Here is an 8,932-nt window from a genome sequence, read left to right on the forward strand (position 1 = left end):
AAGCCCGCACACCTAGAGCCTGTGCTCTGCAACAAGATAAGCCACTGCAATGAGAAGCCTGCACATTGCAGCGAAGAGTAACCCCTGCTAGCCGCAACTACAGAAAAGCCCGCACACAGCAACAAAGACTCAGCACAGCCAAAAAAATAAAAGCTCAGTTCCAGAACATTTCACTCGTGAATTCTATTAGATAATTAAAGATGATATAATATTATCTTTCACAAATTCTTTCATAAAGCCGAGGAGAAAGGAACACTCCTCAACTCATTCTATGAAAACAGACCAATATCTCTTATGAACATACTTGCAAAAATCCTTAACACAACATTATCAAGTAAAATCCAGCAACATATAAATAGTTAGTGCAAGGTTGGTTTAACATCTGAAAATCAATGAAGGTAAATCACCATATTAATAAAATAAATGACAAAAACCGTAATGTCATTTTAGTAGATGTGGAAAAAACATTTGACAAAATCCACCATCCATTAATGATAAAAGCTCTTAAGCTAGGAATAAAAGGGGACTTTCTCAACGTGATAAAGTGTATCTAACTAAAATCTACAGTCAACATATATATACTTAATTAATTTTTTGGTTGTGCTGGGTCTTCGCTGCTGCGCACGGGCTTTCTCTAGTTGTGGCGAGTGGGGGCTGCTCTTCATCATGGTGCGCGGGCTTCTCATTGTGGTGGCTTCTCACGTTGTGGAGCACGGGCTCTAGGCGCGTGGGCTGCAGTACTTGTAGTACACAGGCTCAGTAGTTGTGGCTTGTGCGCTCTAGAGCACAGGCTCAGTAGTTGTGGTGCATGGGCTTAGCTGCTCCACAGCATGTGGGATCTTCCCGGACCAGGGCTCAAACCCGTGTCCCCCGCATTGACAGGCGGATTCTTAACCACTGAGCCACCAAGGAAGTCCCTATAGTCAATATTAAATGTCGTGGTAAAAGACTGAATGTTTCCCTATAAATTCAGGAACAAGGCAAGGATATTTGCTGTTGCCATTTTTTTTTCTTTTTTTTTTTTTTGAGGCTGCACCGGGTGGCATGTGGGATCTTAGTTCCCCAACCAGAGATTGAACCCATGCCCCCTGCAGTGGAAGCACAGAGTCCCAACCACTGGACCTCTAGGGAATTCCCTGTTGCCACTTTTAATCAACATTGTGCTGGAGGTTTTAGTTAGTGTGATAAGGCCAAAAAGTAAAAAATAAAAATGAAGCAATTCACATTGGAAAAGAAGCAAAACTGTCTTTATTCAAAAATGACATGATCCTGCTTATAGAAAATGCTAAGAAATTCACAAAAAAACTACTATTGTTAAGATGATTATACTGCCCCAATTCATCTACAGATTCAAGGCAATCCCTATCAAAATCCCAGCTGTGTTTTTTGCAGAAATTGACAAGCTAATTCTAAAATTAATATGGAAATGCAAAAGATCTAGAATAGCCAAAACAATCTTGAAAGGAAAAAGTTTGGAGGACTCACAATTTCTGATTTCAAAACTTACTACAGAATTACAGTAATCAACACAACATCGTACTGGCATTAAGATGGACATATAGACCAATGAAATAGAATTGAGAGTCCAGAAATTAGCCCTCACACATAAGGTCAATTTAGTTTTGGCAAAGTTTCCAAGGCAATTCAATGGGAAAAAGATATTCTATACAAGTGTTGGCAAGGACGTGGAGAAACTGGATTCCACATACATTCGTGACGGGAGTGTAAAGTGGTGCAGCCACTTTGGAAAACAATTTGGCAGTTCCTTAAAAAATTAAAAATAAGCTTACAAATGAAAACATATGTCCACACAAAGCATTGTACATGAATATTCGTAGCAGCAATACTCACAATAGCCAAAACTAGGAAATAATCCAAATGTCCATTAACAGCTCAATGGATAAACATAATGTGATTTATTCACGCAATGGAACACTACTCAGTGATAAAAAGGAGTAACTACTGATTACTGACACACACTATGACAGAGATGAACCTCAAAAACATTATACTAAGTGAAAGCCACAAGACACAAATGACTGTATATGATATGATCCCATTAACACGAAGTATACAGAAAAGGTAAATCTATACAGATAGAAGTAGATTAGTGGATGCCTGGGCCGGATTTAGGGGTGGGGATTGACTGCAAAAAATCTGGATTGTTGTAATAGTTGCATAACTCTGTAAATCTACTAAACATAATTGAATTATGTATGTACTTATATAATTACAATGGGTGGATTTTAGAGCCTATACATTGAACCTCAGTAAAGCTGTTAAAAAAAAGTATCATAGGTTTAGGGCCCAGAGTATTGGGATAATTTAGGGACATTTTATTATTGTAGCTGGGGGAAAATCTGAGATAGGTTCAAATCTGAGGGCTATATTCAACTATATACCTGTGATAAGCTGAATAATGGCCCCAAAGATATTCAGATACTAATCCCTGATACTTGTGAATATAATTTTATACATATAGCAAAAGGGACTCTGAAGATGTGACTAAGTTAAGGATCTTGAAGTGGGAAGATTATTCTGGATTATCCACGTATGTGGGCCCTACATGTAATCACAAGTACCCTTATAAGAAGGAAGCAGGGGTTGATTTGACTACAGAAGTAAGAGATGTGAAGATGGAAACAAGAGGCTGGAGGAAGGGGTCAGGAGCTAAGGAATGCAGGCATTGCCAAAACCTCTGAAATGCAAGGAAGTAGATTCTCCCCTAGAGCCTCCAGAAGGAACACAGTCCTGCTGATGCCTTGATTTTAGACCAGTAAAACTGATTGCAGATATCTGGACCCTAGACCAGCAAGGGAATACATTTGTGCTGTTTTAAGTCACAAAGTTTGTGGTAATTTATTGTACTGGCTACAGGCAACTAATAAAATATCCAACCTCAAATGTATTTGATTTATATTTTATAAATTTTGAAATTGCTGCAAACACTAAAAACTTTAAAATTTCATATTATAATCTGAATTTTTTTTTAATTGGAAAATTAGGCAGCACAATTCCCCATCAATATGGCAGAACTTACTCAAAACTTACCCGTTTCCTGCATCCCATCCCCACCCAAGAACACCATCAGTGTACCTCCCAATGTCTGGATTCATCTGTCTGAATTATAGCTTGTGCACAGCCTCACAAAACAGCCTCAAAAATGTGCTTTGGCACTGCCAGTGGGGGCCCCTCAGGGTCTCCATATTGAAGAGGAGATTCGCCCTGGAGTACTTCTGGCTGCCTTCCTGGCTCTCCTCCCAATTTCCTGTGGGTAACTGTTTTGACTAGTACATACCCACACCCTTGCCCAAAACTCTGGAGACTGCCTGGTCTGAATCATATTTGTTGAAAATAAACATTTTCCTAATCCACAAATAGTTTTGCATTGCCCTTAGTAGAAAATCCCAAATCCTTAAAGTGGCCCACAGGCTCCTGCCTTTCCCTCCTGCCATCCCACTCCATACTCAGGCCACACCAGCCTTTTCTTAATGTCGTAAATGTTCCCAGCAATTCCCTACCTTGGGCCTTTGCACAAGCCCTTTCCTTTTTATGCAAACTGTTCTGGGATTCCTTTCTGCCTCTCATCTTTCTTGGGTCTCACCTAAGGCAATTTCCTCAGGGAAACCTTCCCTGACCAACCAAAATGAAGTCTAGCTATATTCCCTATACTATAGACTCCTACATATAAGCCCCCATAATACAGCCTCCCACATCCTATGCCATCCCTTCCCAGTGCTTACTGAAGTTTTCAGTTTTGTATTTTTGTGGTTAAGTATTTAATAACTGTTCCCTCGCGAGAGTTCCTCCCTCCGTGAAGACAGCTTCTTGAGAGGCTGTCTGACCCTCATTTGTTGAATCAATACATGAATGAAACGGAACCATTTACAAAGACACTTTTCCCCTCCATCCGCGGCAATATAAAATATGCAGAGAGTCTTACTGTTTTAAACCTTTTTTATTTTAAAATAGGATGTTGGATATATCTTTATAATTTGCCTAACTAAAAGGCCTAGGGCTTAAGTGTTTTTCTAAAAATAAATGAGAAGTTAGTCACCAAAGCTGAAGTCTAGCAGTATAAAGAAACTCTGGCACTTGGAGACCACAGCTCATCCTGGATGGGACTGAAGGTCTGAGTAACCCTCAGACTCTCAGCACAGGGCCAGTGAGACTACGGCTCCCCTTTCCTCAGCAGCCTGCAGCGCTCATGGCCTTTTCTCTGACATGCTGTGACTTCATCTCTATTAATGGATATTTAGGCTCCATCCCAAGTGGTTTGCTGTTTTAAAGCAGAAATGAACACCCTTTTACAATGTTCTTTGTGCATTTATGTGAGGATTTCCACAGTGTAAATTCCTTGAAATAGACTTGCCAGATTATAGGGATAACTTGTTTTAAATTATTGATAGATATTGCTGAATTGGTCTCTAAAAAGGCTTTGCCAGTTTATACTCACCCCAAGTGTATCCTTTTGCCCCCCACACTGGGTATCACTTTGTATTCATTTACAATTTTAAGGTACCAGTGAGGTTAAACTTTTTTGCATATGTTAAACTGCCCTTTGTATTTCCCTTGTGAACTGTTTATTCAAATTCTCTGAGCAGTTGAGATGCAACCCCAAATATAAAAGTAAACTCCTATATTTTATTCTATTACTTGAGTGGGGTTTTTAATGTGTAGATCTTTATCTGACATTTTTTTATGAGCTGGAATTCTACCTTTGTATTTAATATTTATGACTTTTTTTTACAAGTGGGAAGTAAAGTTGTCCTTTTCTTACATATTTGAGATATCATCTTTATCATAGATTAAATCCTATGCACATGTAAGGCTATTTCCGGACTTTCTATTCTGTTCCTTGTGTGACCTTGCATTCATGGCCATATCCACCTCCTCTGCAAGGGCATATGTGACAAACCCGAAGCCTCTGGAGCGCTTGGTGCTTGGATCCCTCATTACCACACAAACTGTGAGCGCTTCCCATCTCTCAGAATGGCTCCTCAGAATGTCATCGGTTGTTTCAAAGCTCAAACCTCCGATGAAGAGCTTCTGCAGCTGTTCGGGCTCTTTGGGAGACCCTGACTTAGACATGACGGCAGTGGAGGGGGGAGACATCAACGATGCTCACTTGGCGGCATCCATGGGCAGAAAGCCGTCAAGTTATTTTAAAACCCACTGACTTTCAATTCTTTTACTTTCAAACTCCTTGAGCATTTTTATTTTAGGCATATCTTTTATTGATAGCATATATTTTCATTAAGTTTTTAAAAACTGTATCTGAAAGTATTTTCTTTCAGCTGGCAAGTCTCTCCCATTCAATTATTGTTATGCAGATAGATTTAGTTGTGTCATCTTTTATAGATTCAGATTGCTTTTTAATACCCCTTCGTTTTCCCTCATTTTGCTTTCTGGTCTGTGTTTTCTTTGTTGTTTCTCCCCAACCCCAACAATTTGAAAAATGTATAATTTTTAGAAATTAATCTTTATCTTTTTACTTATAAATAAATATCCTTAAGCCTGTGTAACTCCAAAGTCACTCCCCTTAGAAACCTAGATACCAACAGAACAAGACAAAAATTAGAGATACTGATGATCTAAACAATACAATTAATAAATTTGATCTATTAGGTATAATAGAACCCTACACCCAACAGAGAACTCACACTCTTTTTGAGCGCCAGAAGAACATTTAAACTGGCCGTGAAAGAAGCTGTAATAAATTTCATAGAATCAATATCATACAGACCATGTCATCTGCCCCTAATGCACTAAAATTAGAATAACAAAAGTCGTGCTTAAAAACATATGCCTCTTGCATTTTGCTGGTTCTGCTGTCCCCTCTGATCTCTTCTGCCTGCCCCTCCCTCATGGATTGCTAGGTGGCTGTGGGAAACTTGAAATTCTTCTCACTCTACACAGCGATTCAGGTTCTCTAGCCTCTCCTTGAAAACTCAAACCAATGTAGCATTGCCCCTGTGGACAGCAATGAGAGCCTGTGGTAAGGAGATTCTGCACAGCTAGGGAGGCCAGGCAAGGCTGGACTGCATGAGAGATGCTGAAATGATATCAACAGAGGAGTAGGAGTTACCTTGGCAAAGAGGAGGAAAGAGTGTGCCAGGGAGAGGAAATAGCAGGTGCAAAGCCCCTGTGGCAGGAAGGAGCAAGGTAAAATACAAGAGATGGAAAGGAGGCCGGCTTGACTAGGCTACTATGAGTCAGGGAGAGGCTGTACAGGTAGGTTGGCACAAGGTCATTTGGGCCTCACTGGCCAGGCTGAGGCTGGCTGCCCTTACTCTAAGAGCAATGAGAAACCATTATGATTGTTTTTGTTTTTAATTTGTTATTGTTAAATATAACACAGATTCAGAAAATCATATAAAGCAAGTGTATCATTTAATGAATTACTGTCAAGTAAACATCACAGGTGGGAGGAAACTAAGGCGACATGATGACCAAATGCAATGTGGGATCCTGGATTGGATCTTGGAAAAGAAAAAATGATGTTAATGGAAAAACTGGTGAAATCGGAATAAAGTCTGTAGTCTAGTTAATGATATTGTACCAAATGTTGGTTTCTTAGTTTGGATGAATGTACCTGTAAAATGTTAACATTAATGGAAGCTGGGTTAAGGATAAATGGGAACTCTCTGTACTAGTTTTGGAGCTTTTCTGTAAACCTAAAATTATCCCCAAAGTTAAAAAAAAATTAAGTTGACAAATACCAAAAACATCCTCAAATCCAGAAAATAATGTAATTTTAAAAAGCTAACCACCTCACATACTTCTGTAATACTTTTCTCCTGCTGTTTTTTGGTTTCATTTGACCATGTCTTCACATAACAATGATTTTGTAATATTTTCTAAAGATAGAATAAAAGTCTTTTCTCCTTCAGACTGTGCTACAAAGCTACAGTAATCAAAAGAGTATGGTACTGGCACGAAAGCAGAGATGTAGATCAATGGAACAAAATAGAGAGCCCAGAAATAAATTCATGCACTTACGGTCAGTTAATCTACAACAAAGGAGGCAAGAATATACAATGGAGAAAAGAGAGTCTCTTCAATAAATTGTGCTGGGAAAACGGGACAGCTACATGTAAAAGAATGAAATTAGAACATTTTCTCACACCACATATAAAAATAAACTCAAAAGGGATTGAAGATCTAAATGTAAGGTCAGAAACCATAAAACTCCTAGAAGAAAACATGGACAGAACACTATTTGACATAAATTGTAGCAATATTTTCTTTTTGGCTCTGTCTCCTAGGATAAAAGAAATAAAAGCAAAAAATAAATGGGACTTAATTAAGCTTAAAATCTTTTGCACAGCAAAGGAAACCATCCACAAAACAAAAAGACAACTTACTGAATGGGAGAAAATATTTACAAATGATATGACTGATAAGGGGTTAATATCCAAAATACATAGGCAGATCATACAACTCAACATCAAAAACAAACAAACAAACAACCCAATTAAAAAATAAGCAGAAGACCTGAACAGACATTTTCCAGCGAAGAAATACAGATGGCCAACAGCCACATGAAAAAATGCACAACATTGTTAATCATCAGGGAACTGCAAATCAAAACCACAATGAGATATCACCTCACACCTCTCAGAACGGCTATCATCAAAAAGACCACAAGTAACAAATGTTGGTAAGGATGTGGAGCAAAGAGAACCCTCGTGCACTAAATGTACAAGTGAAAAGGTAAGTTGGTGCAGCCACTGTGGAAAATGGTACGGAAGTTCCTCAAAAAACTAAAAACAGAACTACCATATGATTCAGCAATTCCACTCTTTGGTATATATGTGAAGAAAATGAAAACATTAATTTGAAAAGACATATGAACTCCCAGTGTTCATACAGCATGTTTACAATGGCCAAGATATGGAAGCAACCTAAGTGTCCAACAATATACATACAGTGGGTGCTTGCTTCGGCAGCACATATACTAAAATTGGAACGATACAGAGATTAGCATGGCCCCTGCACAAGGATGACACGCAAATTCGTGAAGCGTTTCATATTTTTTAGACATTTCTCCAGAGAAGATATACAGATTGCCAACAAACACATGAAAGAATGCTCAACATCATTAATCATTAGAGAAATGCAAATCAAAACTACAACGAGATATCATCTCACACCAGTCAGAATGGCCATCATCAAAAAATCTACAAACAATAAATGCTAGAGAGGGTGTGGAGAAAAGGGAACCCTCTTGCACTGTTGGTGGGAATGTAAATTGATACAGCCACTATGGAGAACAGTATGGAGGTTCCTTAAAAAACTAAAAATAGAACTACCATACGACCCAGCAATCCCACTACTGGGCATATGCCCTGAGAAAACCATAATTAAAAAAGAGTCATGTACCACAATGCTCATTGTAGCTCTACTTACAATAGCCAGGACATGGAAGCAACCTAAGTGTCCATCGACAGATGAATGGATAAAGAAGATGTGGCACATATATACAATGGAATATTACTCAGCCATAAAAAGGAACGAAACTGAGTTATTTGTAGTGAGGTGGATGGACCTAGAGACCGTCATACAGAGTGAAGTAAGTCAGAAAGAGAAAAACAAATACCGTATGCTAATACATATATATGGAATCTAAAAAAAAAAAATGGTCAGAAGAACATAGGAGCAAGACGGGAATAATGATGCAGACCTACTAGAGAATGGACTTGAGGATACGGGGAAGGGAAAGGGTAAGCTGGGACAAAGTGAGAGAGTGACATGGACATATATACACTGCCAAACGTAAAATAGATAGCTAGTGGGAAGCAGCCGCATAGCACGGGGAGATCAGCTCGGTGCTTTGTGACCACCTAGAGAGGTGGGATAGGGAGGGTGGGAGGGAGGGAGATGCAAAAGGGAAGAGATATGGGGACATATGTATATGTATAACTGATTC

The 8,932-nt window shown here is 38.9% G+C and overlaps 1 non-coding gene across 1 annotated transcript; it reads left to right on the plus strand.

The window, feature by feature from the left end:
* The first annotated feature begins 7,936 nt into the window (after window positions 1-7,936).
* Window positions 7,937-8,040, plus strand: LOC117307979 (U6 spliceosomal RNA). Its single transcript, XR_004521920.1, has one exon. It is a non-coding gene; the product is annotated as a U6 spliceosomal RNA (small nuclear RNA).
* The last annotated feature ends 892 nt before the right edge of the window (window positions 8,041-8,932 follow it).

Source organism: Tursiops truncatus, chromosome 14 (genome assembly GCF_011762595.2).
Source record: "Tursiops truncatus isolate mTurTru1 chromosome 14, mTurTru1.mat.Y, whole genome shotgun sequence".
Taxonomy (NCBI): Eukaryota; Metazoa; Chordata; class Mammalia; order Artiodactyla; family Delphinidae; genus Tursiops; species Tursiops truncatus.